This window comes from Phodopus roborovskii, unplaced genomic scaffold (genome assembly GCF_943737965.1).
Source record: "Phodopus roborovskii unplaced genomic scaffold, PHOROB, whole genome shotgun sequence".
Taxonomy (NCBI): Eukaryota; Metazoa; Chordata; class Mammalia; order Rodentia; family Cricetidae; genus Phodopus; species Phodopus roborovskii.
This window is the reverse complement of record NW_026126517.1, coordinates 32,166,029-32,178,059: the sequence shown is the minus strand read 5'-3', so window position 1 is coordinate 32,178,059 and position 12,031 is coordinate 32,166,029. Positions and strand designations below refer to the sequence as shown.

General features: G+C 43.3%; 1 pseudogene; it reads right to left on the bottom strand.

Annotated features, from left to right (window-relative positions):
• Nucleotides 1–8,635: 8,635 nt before the first annotated feature.
• Nucleotides 8,636–9,645, bottom strand: LOC127231417 (plasminogen activator inhibitor 1 RNA-binding protein-like; annotated as a pseudogene).
• Nucleotides 9,646–12,031: the final 2,386 nt, after the last annotated feature.

Here is a 12,031-nt window from a genome sequence, read left to right as displayed (position 1 = left end):
AGGAAAGCATGCTCTGAAAAGAGGAGAAAAGGTAAAATTCCAAGTGGGAGACTTACACTCCTGTGTGGCTTTGGCTTTATGCCTCTACACAAGGGGTGAAGGAAAAACACTATCTCATTAAAAGACGAATAATTCTACCTATCTCTTTAACATGGACTAAGCTGAGCCTACCTTCCTAGGGGTGGTCCCTAAGCCAAAGTGATTGAACCAGCCTGCAATGTCAGTTCTCCACCCTGGCTGGGGATCAAGTTCTCTTGACCTTTAGATGCTCACAGGGGGCACAAGATCCCTTTGCACATCCTTAGTTTCATAGGTTGAGAGAGGACCAGCAGAGCAAGGTGCTTCAGAAGGCAAACGCATTTCCCCCAAGCTGAGGCCCACATGGCTAACGGAGAAACTTCTCCAGCAAGTGGTCCTCTGACCTCCACACACATGTGCACACAAACATACACACACACCGAATCAATAAAAACATATACAAAAGAAAAACACTCAGAAGTAAACCTCAGGATGACGTCATTGGAGTTTTGAGAGAGAAACGCAGGGCAGGCAAGCTGCTGGCTTAGAAGCGGAGAAGCCTGTGAGCAGTGATGGTACCAAGTGCCTTCAGAGACAGGGAGAGAAAAGTGCGGATGAGCAGGCTGAGGACACACTGGGTGCTGGAGAAGGGAAAGTTGAGCTCACTGAGTACTTCATGTTGGATTTCAGATAAACAGTTTCTTCCACACATACCGTGTACTTTTGTAATCACCTCCTTCTCTCCCCTTAGTTACCCTCTTTCCCACTAGTCTCTTCCTCTACCCTAGTCTTTTGTAGCAGATATATGATTTTGAATAAATGATTGTATGTGTCTGTAAGTAATTCTAGGACACAAATGGGAGAAAATATACAATATTTATCTTTGTGTGTCTGATTCATCTTGCTGAATAATCTCCAGTCAAAACTACCTTCTAGAAAATAGTAGAATTTCTATTTTTTTAATGGCTGCATAAAACACTGCTGTGCATAAACCACCTTTTCTTTGTCCATCCATCCATCCACAGATGATTCCAGAACCCAGCGATTATGAACAGTGCCTGTGATAAATATGGATGTTTGGGTATCTCTGATGTATGTTAATTTAGAGCAGAAGTGGTATGTCTAGGTCATATGGTAGTTCCATTTTTAGGTTTTTGAAGAATTTCCATACTGATTCCACAGAGGCTAGACCAGTTTTCATTCCTATCAACAGTGTATAAGTGTGTCACAATTCATAGAAATTGTGACAAGTTGAAACAAAGTAGAGATTTCCTGTCATTTGAAGCCAGGTAGGGTCTGAGTGAATGTGAACACAGGAAACAGCATCGTTCAGGTCTAACACTGTGAACAAGAGGTTATGGAGGTTATCTGCCCCAAGAAGGTATATATGGATTGGGAATTATGGGTTATATCAGGACTATAGCCTTGTGATCCCCAGGTCAGAGACTGATCTGTAGGATCCATCTGGCTTCTTTCCTGCCAGCTAGGGATGTCGCATGGGCATGGTGTTCCAGAAGCCAGGGATTTATTCATGAGGAGCTGTGAGCTCTTCATTCTTAGGCCTTCAGGGGAAACTGCTGGACTTATCAACAGTAGTTGTGAAAGGAGTGGCTATTAGTATCCAGGGAAGGAAGTAGCTCAGATGTCATGGGGACATTTTGGATGTTGCTCTAGTAAAGACTTTAGAGAGGGCTTTTTGGCCCCAGAGAGCTCTAGACTACTACAGGCCAGAGAGCTAGGTATTAGGAAGTTCAAACTTGGTATCTCCACCCCAGAAATAGGACAGCCTGGTAGGACCAGACCAGAGTGAGTAGAAAGATGCTTGCCTATTGAACAAGTCAAGACTGGTGGGAAATGGGATGGATGGAGCTTCTGGTGAAGTAGGCACTGGATAACCAACCATAGAAGGGTGGGAAAAGTCACTTCCTTGACAAAAATTGCTGTAGTCTTGGTCCTTGGCAATCTAGGATAACCTAAAGCGCATCTCTATGGAGACAGAAAATACTGAAGCCTCATAGCCTCGAATATCCCATCAGTCCTCTTGTTACACTTTGTTGTTTAGGAATAAAGTCATGGATATTTGGCATTTTTCTGTTTTAACTTATCATGTTAGCCTTGGTTGGAGGCCAGACATCCCTCAGGTAGAAGAGAGGGGTGTTTGCTTCGATGGGCTCCACTTTTAGTCTGAAGCTTTAGACCACAAGATTATTTTGACCACAGGCTGGTTTAGGGCCTTAGATTGAACTGTATAGCCACTAGGTGGCACTCTAGCATTTCCCGAGCTGGACAAGGAGCCAGTAGCCCTGAACTAAGACAGCTTGGCATGTTCAACCTTTCCATCCTCCAGTTTGGCTTTTCTGGCTCTTGAGGTCTCTTGGCTATTAAAGTATCTAATAAAGTGGGGGAAAGGAGTCTGGGTCCCTGGTATAGTATTTGAAGTTGTCTGCTCTCTGGAGAAATTTGGCTTATGGATTAGCTTTTCTAACTCCAGGGGTCTACATTGGTACACTTGTGCATGGTTTCAGCTAGCCTAATTTAAAGAGACCAGGATTCTTGGCGGCTTCCTGTGTTGCCTTCTGCAAGTTGTTATGGCTAATGGTTTTGATAATTACATTTTAATTCCCTTTAATACATAATCATATTATCCCAGTCCTTCCCTCATCATTTCCCATATCAGTGCCCTGATATGGCCAGTGGGATCCCATAATAGCCATAGTGGAAGCTGGCCTGGCTATAACTGGATGATGAACATGAACTTCATCAGGCACATGCTAAGGACCAGATGAGGCTTTCCACGTGTTCAGCGGGTGGAGAGGGTGACAGAGCTGCATTGTTAGCCTAAGTCAAAAGCTCAGTGACCCTTTGAATTCATTAATGAAGCTGGGGGATGGGATCATGGCTGATTTGGCGTATGTTTGGGACAGATGAGGGGGAAAGGGATGTGTAACTGAATGTGCCAAGGTCCCCATTAGCCACCTTACCAAGGGGAAAATTCTCTATAGAAGGAATAGCTTTTCACAGTTCATGTGTGTATTGGGTAATACGAATTATGTAAACCAGGCAGTTGTGTACACCTTTAATCCCAGCACTCGAGAGACAGAGGCAGGCAGATCTCTGAGTTCAAGGACATCCTGCTCTACAGAGTGAGTTTCAGGACATTCAGGGTTGTTGCATGAAGAAATCCTGTCTAGAAAAACCAAACAAAAACTATGTAGATGTTGCTATGTTAGATCAAAAGCTGCAAGGAACCCTCTACGTTCACTAATGTAGCTGAAGGGGACCCTGGCTGAAAGATCCTAATTCGGATTGTATTTGGGACAGATTAGGGGAGGGAATGTGTAGCTGATGGTGCTACGATCCAACCTAGCTATCTTGTAGGGAGGAATGGTGTTCTCTGAAGGACTGGGATTGGCTTTCATTGTCCCCTAGTTCCTATATGAAGATCCTGAGCAAGTGGGTGATGGAGAGAATGCATCAGGTTAAAGAGGGATGTGGTTGAAAAGAGATCTGGAGGGAGGAGGAGGAAGGGTAGGAGTTGAAGAGGAAGACGTGGGGGAGGTTTAGGCAGAGCAGTAGGTGGTGGTGATAGAGGCCTGGAAGTTGAGCATAGATGTATACAGAGGAGAGACCAGCAAGGATGTCAACTGTGGCTGGGTTTAAGAAACATCACAAGTGTAGGAGAATCTAGTAAAGTACATAGGATAGTCCTCTTGCATCTTAGGGTCTGTGACAGTCATGGAGGCTTGGTTAAAAGAAATACCAGAATCCTTTCCTAAATTATAAACAAAAATATACAATTGCAGATGCAGTAACAGCTCATTGTGTCCTGAGGCAGCCAGTATTATCAATCTGGAAGTGTGTTAAGGGTCAAGTTTTGCTGTAAAGGACATTGTTTTCTTTTTCAGAGTTTGAGAATTAAATATAGATTGATTATTTATTTATTTGTTTGTTTGTTTGTTTGTTTATTTATTTATTTATTTATTGTGACGAGGTTTCTCTGTGTAGCCCTGGCTGCCTGGAACTAACTCTGTGACTAGGCTGGCCTTGAACTCACAGAGATCCACCTGTCTCTGCCTCCCAAGTGCTGGGGTTAAAGGTTTGCACCACAACTGCCCAGCCTAGATCAGTTGTTAAGACTACATCCCAGGGGTGAGTCTGAAGGGATAGAGAACACAGGACCTGTCCCATGGGCTCCACAGAAGTACATTTATTTGGGAGGGCAACAGGCTTCTGCTGTCCAAATGAGACCCAGTTCTCAGTGCACTGATTCGACTGAGGCATGCTCCAGTATGAGGCATCCTCTTAGACAAGAGTCTCTTCCAGTTCCCAGAGGTGGGATACTGTTTCTCTCTGGAGCCAAATCAACCTTGTTGGTCAGACTAGATTGACATTGGAGGGAAAGCTCACAAACTAGAACTGTCACAAATTAGTACTTTGTGTCACAAACCAGTCATGAGGGAAGGTGAAGGGGGATTTATTGTCCTGGAGAAAATGGACACCTGGTTTCTAGTATGTCTCTTGGATCAGTGTCACAAGCACTGTCAGTCACATACTGAGCTTCTCCCCACTCCAGAGAGCTGTGACAAATGCTGTAGTGGAAGACAAGGGGAGAGTTGGCAGAATGACCCTTACAGGATGTGCAGACTATCTTGCATGAGCTACTGCTGTCATCTACGACACACAGAGAACGTGGGGTCTCCCAGGAGGAATTGAAGTGCCTCTTATACCTTGTGAACTATAGAAGGCCACTGTCCTTTACCATTGCCTACAGACACTATTCAAGTGTACCCATGGCCAGGCTTCTTTTGTTGCAAATGGGAAGTGAGGCTTTCCACAGGGACAGAAAGGAACTCCTTCACCTTAATGTGGGACGCAGCCCAGAGTCACACAAAGGCTTTAGGGTCTTCCTGCAGAGCAGCTCCAGAGTCCTAAGTGGCCTTGGGTCAATCAGCTGACCTCCACAAGTACTAGAGCAAAGAGAGGCCAAGGGAGTCGTGCTGACTGGTTTCATGTCAACTTGAGCAAGCTAGAGTCATTTTGAAAGAGGGAATATCACTTGAAAGCATGCACCCACCCACAAGACTAGCCTATGGGCAAGTCTGTGGTGCATTTTCTTGATTGATTGATTAATGTGGAAAGGTCCAACTCACTGTGGATGGTGTCACTTCTGGGCCGGTGATCGTGGATGGTATAAGCTAACTTTCCAGGCTAAGCTAGCCATGGAAAGCAAACCAGTAAGCAGTGTTCCTCTATGGTCTCTGCATCAGTTTCTGCCTTCAGGTTCCTGCCTTGAGCTTTTGTCCTAACTTCCTGGTTGAAGGACTACAATGTAGCAAGCTTTCTTTTGAGTCACCAACCAGCTCCTAACTAATGGAACAGAGACTTATTAGTTTTGAATGCTCAGCCTTAGCTTAGCTTTTATTTTAACCTGTTTCTCTTTATCTGTGTTTTGCCTTGGGGCTTTTAACCTTTCTTTCTTTCTACATTTCCTCCTTTCCTGCTTTTCCTGTCTGGCTGTCAGCTGCCTGGGTTCTGGCTGTGGGCATGTTCCTTTCCCTTCTCTCTTCCTCTTCTATAAAGCCCCAGTTTCTCCTCCTGCTTATTCTCTCTGCCCTCCATCCCTGCCTATCCCTCTCTTGTCTAGCTATTTACCTTTCAGCTTTTTATTAAAGCCATCAGGTGTCTTAGGCAGGCAAAGTGAAATAAATATAACAATCTTTATATAATTAAGCAAATGCAGCACAAACAAATGTAACACATCTTTACATCATTAACAAAGGCATCAGAAACAAATGTAGCACACCTTCACATAGTTAATATTCCACAGCATAAACAAATGCAACACGTCCTTGACTAGTTAAAATATAATATTCCATAACACCACAAGCTGTAAGATGAAATAAATCCTTTCCTCTCCAAGTTTCTTTTGATCATGTTGTTTAACACAGTAGAAACCCTAGCTAAGATAGGAGGCAAAGAGAAAATTCTCTGTTCAGGCTGCCAAGATGTGCAGGGAATGCTGGTGAAAAGACAAATGCATGGGGTAAATGTATTGACCAGACCAGGCCAGAAGTAGAAAAGATGTAAAGACAAATTATTTTTAAAATTCCTCCAAGGAGAGATAGAGATACAGCAGGTGAATTCTCTGAATCAGCTCCTCTCGAAGGAAATGGGTTCTTTCTGAACATACACCACTCCTGGGAGGCTCATGTCTGGATAGACGAGTAAGCATCTCACCATCTAGGTAAAAATTAAATTTTATAGCACCACTTGTTTTTTTCAATGCTGGCCACCTGGGGTAAAGCAGGGTCCTTAGGGGTTGGGCTCCCGATTTAAACTGCTTTTGTGGCGCTACACCCTGCACTTGTGTTGTGTGCTATACTCTGCCCCTGTGGAGCTCATTGAAGTTTTGCTTCTCTCTTTGGGTTTAGCTCCACCCCCACACGCTTCCCTATTGTGTTTCAGCTGGTGTTCTTGGTTTCTCACACAAACCTCAGTCTGCACTTGATAGCGAAGGATCTTTTCATTCCGTTGTCTGTTCGCTGTGCTTCTCCACTGTCTTTCCCCACCACCCCGTCTCCACAGCTGACCGTCCATTGTTTCAGCATTACATGAGGGACATACTGTATTTCTCCAGTCTTCCATCTAAGTCGTCCTTCTTGTACTCCTGTAGAAACTCTAAATACTCCTATAGGATCTGGAGATGATAGTGTTTCTTGGGAAGATATAGGACTGATGATGCAATGGCATTACTAAACTAATGACAATGAGGACCTGCTAGCGTACAGCAATACAAGTTTAAGAAAAGAGAAACTACAAAAAATATGGCAATTTTCTTGACTCTTTTTAAAAATGGCATAGGGATCAGGATGAAAAGCATTGGAGGCTGGAAAGATGAGTCAGACGTTAAGTCTAGTCCTCTGCTTTCAGAGGACTAGAGTTCAGTTCTAGCACTCACATGGCTGCTGATGACTGTAACTCCAGTTCCAAGGGATACAATATTGGTTTCTGACTTCATCTTGCACCGAACACATAGCATGTACACATATATGTAGTCCAAAGACTCATATACATAAAGATTGTGTTTTTAAAGCAGCCCTGCTGTGGACTAAGCCTTCTGTCACTGTGAATATGTATTACTCCCATTGATTAATAAAGAACTGACTGGCTGGTAGCCAGGCAGGAAATACAGTTGGGACAGCCAAACTGAGAATGCTGGAAGGAAGAAAGGCAGAGTCAGAGGGGATTCAAGAGATACAGATGAATCGGGATGAGTAGATCACCAGGTAACAAGCCCGAGCCACTTGGCAGAAGGTAGATAAGAAATACGAGTTAATTTAAAATGCAAGAGTTAGCTAATAACAAGCCTGAGCTATTGGCCAGGCATTTACAATTTATATTACCTTTCTGAGTAATAAATAAGAAATGACCACTGAACAGGAAAACTCCACCTACACAAATCTTGAGAAATTTTTCAATAATCTGAAATTTGTTTTATAAATAAAACCTTATGAAAAGGATATGTCATTGAGATAGATGAGGTCTGTTTATACAAAATTTTGTTCCTTTAGGTTACGAGCCTATCATTTAACAGCTGAGCCATCTGTCAAGCCCAGTTTAAAATAATTTTGTAGGAAAAGTTATGCCCAATCACTACTTGATTTAAGTCCATTCTTCTTTACCCACCCTCACAATCATTCAGGGCTGAAAATCAAACCCGAGATTTCATGCACACTAGCTAAGCACTCTGTCTACTGAGCTACATCCTCTACCTGATTTGTTGGTTTCTAAGTATTAGCAAATAATTGTAATTGTAACTAAAATTGGTTAAATATCATAAGGTGAAATGAACTGTACAAATTCAAATTGCTACAAATGAAATTTTGGTCTGTTTTAAGTAGACTGTGAATGGACATTTTTTTTAAATATAGGTTCTCTAGAGAGAAATGGGAACTAAGATATGTTGCATATTTGAGATTATAAGGATTTTGTGCATTCTAAACTTGGCCTAGTGGTACATACCTGTGATTCTGTCATTTGGGAGGCTGAGGCTGGAAGATCCCTATGAGTTTGATGCTAGGGAGGGAGAAGGAGTTGGGATAGGGTGTGAAGGAGGGAGAGGGAGAGAGATGGGGTAGGGAACACTAACTGGGAATGAGGTGGGCTTCTGAAACCGTAAGCCCACCCCCAGTGACACACCTACTCCAACAAGGCCACAACTCCTAACCCTTCCCACAGAGTTCTACTGACTGGGAACCAAACATTCAAATATATATCAAACCACATAGGATCATTGTCTAATATTTTAAAAAATAACTGGTATACACTGTTAACCCCTTTTATTTCAAGTTTGGAAATGTATATTTGCAAGCAGCAATACAATAGTAGTTGTGAAGAAGGCATAATCTCCAAGTCTTATGACAGCATCTCTGCTACCAATACATTTCTAAATACAACTGTGTAGCTAGAGAAGTTCATTTTCAAAACAGATAGCATTCAGTCTGTAGGTGTGAATGGTATAAATGACAGTCTCTTTTTGGTTTTGTTTCTTAATTCCCCTGCAAAAGCTTTGAACAGAGGGGCTGCAAAGGATCCAGTGTTGTATTATGGCATCCAGTTAGACCAGAGCTGGGAATGCCTCTGGTCATCTACATCAGGGTCAGAAGCATTTGGCTTACCAGTCCTGCTGTCACTGTTTGGATGACCACCGTGCCCATGGCCACCATGTCCTCCCCAGCCATCATGTCCTTCTTTGCCACCACATCATGGGTGGCCTAGGTCTCTGACATTGATCTCCAGTTGAGACTTTGAATCATTTGCTGGCTTCCAGAAATAATGCAGAACAAATCCCTGTTTTCCATTGGCCATCAGCACCATCATTTGGTTTTCGGATATTAAATTCTACTCTTCCTTGGTATTTATTTTGAATAGCTTTCCACTCATCCGGAGTTATCTCTTTTGAATAACTTCAATGTCATTCTTATTTCAGTGTCTGCCACAGGGGGGTGGGGGGTGGGGGTGGGAATTCACCTTCGTTTCCTCAGTCACATTTGATTGATCAGTTAATTCACCTTGGGCAGTTCCCTAGTCGTGGCACCACCTGTCTCCATGTTCACCCTCATGCTTCAGGCCAGATCTGTCACTAACACTGTGCCTATCAATGCACATTTACCACGAGAATCAAATCCAGTGCCTCAGCCCATCCCACATCCTTGTCCTCCTCAACCTCTTCCGAAACTGCCTCAGCCTATCAACTGAAAACTCACCTCCTTCACCCTTTTGTTCAAGTGGCTTTTTGAATCATCTTCCCTGAGGTGGTTGCCTTTCCAGTCTCCTATCTGTTATTTTCCTTTCCCCCTGAAGTTGTTGATCAAGTCCTCTTCCAACATGGCCTCATTCCTTCCTTCTAAGGGCCGCCTGCTGCTGTGTTCCCTCTTTACCAGCCATCTTGGAGTTGGTCTGGGCCATGGCCCCTGCTGCACTCTTGGTCCCAGGGCCTTTAACCCAGCCAGATTCTTTTTTCTTGTTCCCTGCTGCCTTCAGTACCTCAAAAGGGTCCAATTTGTTGTCAGGTAGCTGGCTGAGTCAGTTGGTGACCACACAGCCTTCCTGTGGGTGCCCAGGCATGATGGCGACTCGATGGCACGTTTCTCCTCATTACAGTGGGCCGTGCCTAGCCAAAAGCCTGGCGGTGGTGGTACACTATAACTATGTTATTTACAACTGATTGACATTTAGTAGATGGCAGATTATCTTCTTGGCCAAACTACACATTTTCTGAGCCTGTGTCTCATCTGTGCCTCAACCTAGGACCACTTGGAAAAAACAAAAACAGTGACATAATCCTAGCACCTCAAGGGCCGTATCTCTAGGATGCCACTAGCCACCTTCCCCCACAAAATGTCATGCCTAAAAACAAAACAAAACAAAAACTAAGGGATATCAAAGGAATCTCCTGCTACACAGGCCACACCTGAAGGAAGAACGCTTACCCTTTGGCTCTGTGGGGAGATGGTGGTGTTGATGTCACCAGGTGGCAAACTCAAACGCATTCTGCTTTCTATAATTTTCACTTCCCAGACTTCATTGAGCTTTTGCCACCTCTTTTCTGTTCCTTCCCCTTCTCTTTAAAATCTTCTATCGTTAGCTCCATATAATCAAAGTTCAGCTCAGTGCAGACCAGACTCCTTCTCCATGCAATGCTGTTACTGATTAAAATCGAGTCTTACTGTTAAAGTGGGGTCTGGCTTAAAAAAAAGAAAAGCAACAGGATGTGGTTATCAAATTAAGATGGTAGATTGAGAGGTAATACATAGCGTTACAGTCATGGTCTACTGCAGTAGCACGTTTTACTCCTTGAAGACTCTGTGACCTTTAGCAATTAGTCATGTTCTCTGTGTGTGTTAGTCTCCTCACTTGTAAATTAGGTATTAGTGCCATTATTCCTATCTCAGAATGTACTTTTCTGTGCTTAGCTCACCCCTCCCTCATTCCACGATAGGCATTCATAGGCTGGATTTCCTTTGCATGCTTTATTACTTCCCAGGGTTTCACTCTTAAACCCCTCATTTACAACTTGAGGGAACTATACCAATGCATGCAGAGGATTTCTCTTTCTTCCACTTGATATTTCTCAAAGTTCAAGTTCTACTTCACCTTGAGTATCGTTAAGTGGCAGTCCTTGCATTTTCTTTAAAAATTGGAGTCCCGTGGGGACAGAAGATCACACCCACCACTGCTGGAAGAAAAGAGTGCAGACAGTGCACAGTCCTTTACTTACATATGGGCTTTCCCACAGTGCAGGCTTGCCTTCTCCAGCAGAGTGCAGAGCAGCTCCAATGTCTTTAAGAAATTCAACACATTTAACGAATGATTAGTCTTTAGTAATTTTTAAAAGTGAGGCTCAAATTGAAGTGTCTCTCATGTAAACAGTTGGAAAAGGTTCTCTATTGTCATAACAAAACATTCTGGTTGAGCGTGAGCAGAAACAAGGAGAGAACACAGTACAGTGGATAGCTAACCCCAAGTTACTTTTGTGGGGGGCCAAAGCAGAGAGGCTTCCTAGTCGTGGCAACTAAAACTGGTCTGTTTGGGATTTAGCTGTCATCCATTTCCTGATGCCTCAGAAAGTCAGATAAAACAATTTAATTTCTTGTTGCAGACATGGAGTTCTGGCTCATTCAGTTGTCTACTGGCTGTGGAACCAGATTGTAACCCCAAACAATGGCCTGTTAGTTTTACTTAGCAGTCTGAAAGCTGATCAAAATAGACATTGATTTCCACATGTTTGCACCTCAAAAACATGCCTTATTGGGTTTAAGAGGTTTAGAGTATACATTATCAAAGTTAAAGGACTTAAAAGTGAGCACTAACTAGTTACATTGCTCTACCTAAATAATAGCATAATACATACACATGCTTATAAAAACCCAGGTGACGGCAGTTGATAAGCATTGCTATCTAAAAGCAAATAGAAGAAAGAAGGAAAAAAAAAAGTAGTTCTTGACATTCTAACACAAAACCCAATAAACCATGTTGAGCTAAAGTACAGACAACATGGAAATTGTCAACTTCATTATAATCCTTTCCATCTGTGTGACTTTGTGTTGTCTCCCAATCCTTCATAAGATAATGAGCAATATACAGAAGTAGGTATGTGTTGTGGGTGACCCTGTTCGGACACCCCTGGGGGAGGGGTGAGAAGATGCAGCACCAACGACTCAGACAGGAGTCAGTGAGTAGCAGAGCTGCTGCTGGTTCCTTAAGCTGCCTTTATACCCCCTCCCAAGGTCCTATTGGCTCAGGCGCTGACTCTGCTGCTGACTCTGCTGCGCATCCTTTCCTCATTGGGGTCTCTTGGAGTTGAGACAGGCTTGGCAGTTTGGCTCAGGAAGTGCCTGCTAGGGCAACTGTGGCTTGAGTAGTCTGGCCTCAGTTTCTCCTACAGATATGATAATGAACTTTGAAGGAAAAAAATGAACTCATTGCCTCTTTTACGTTTATTTTATTTAGT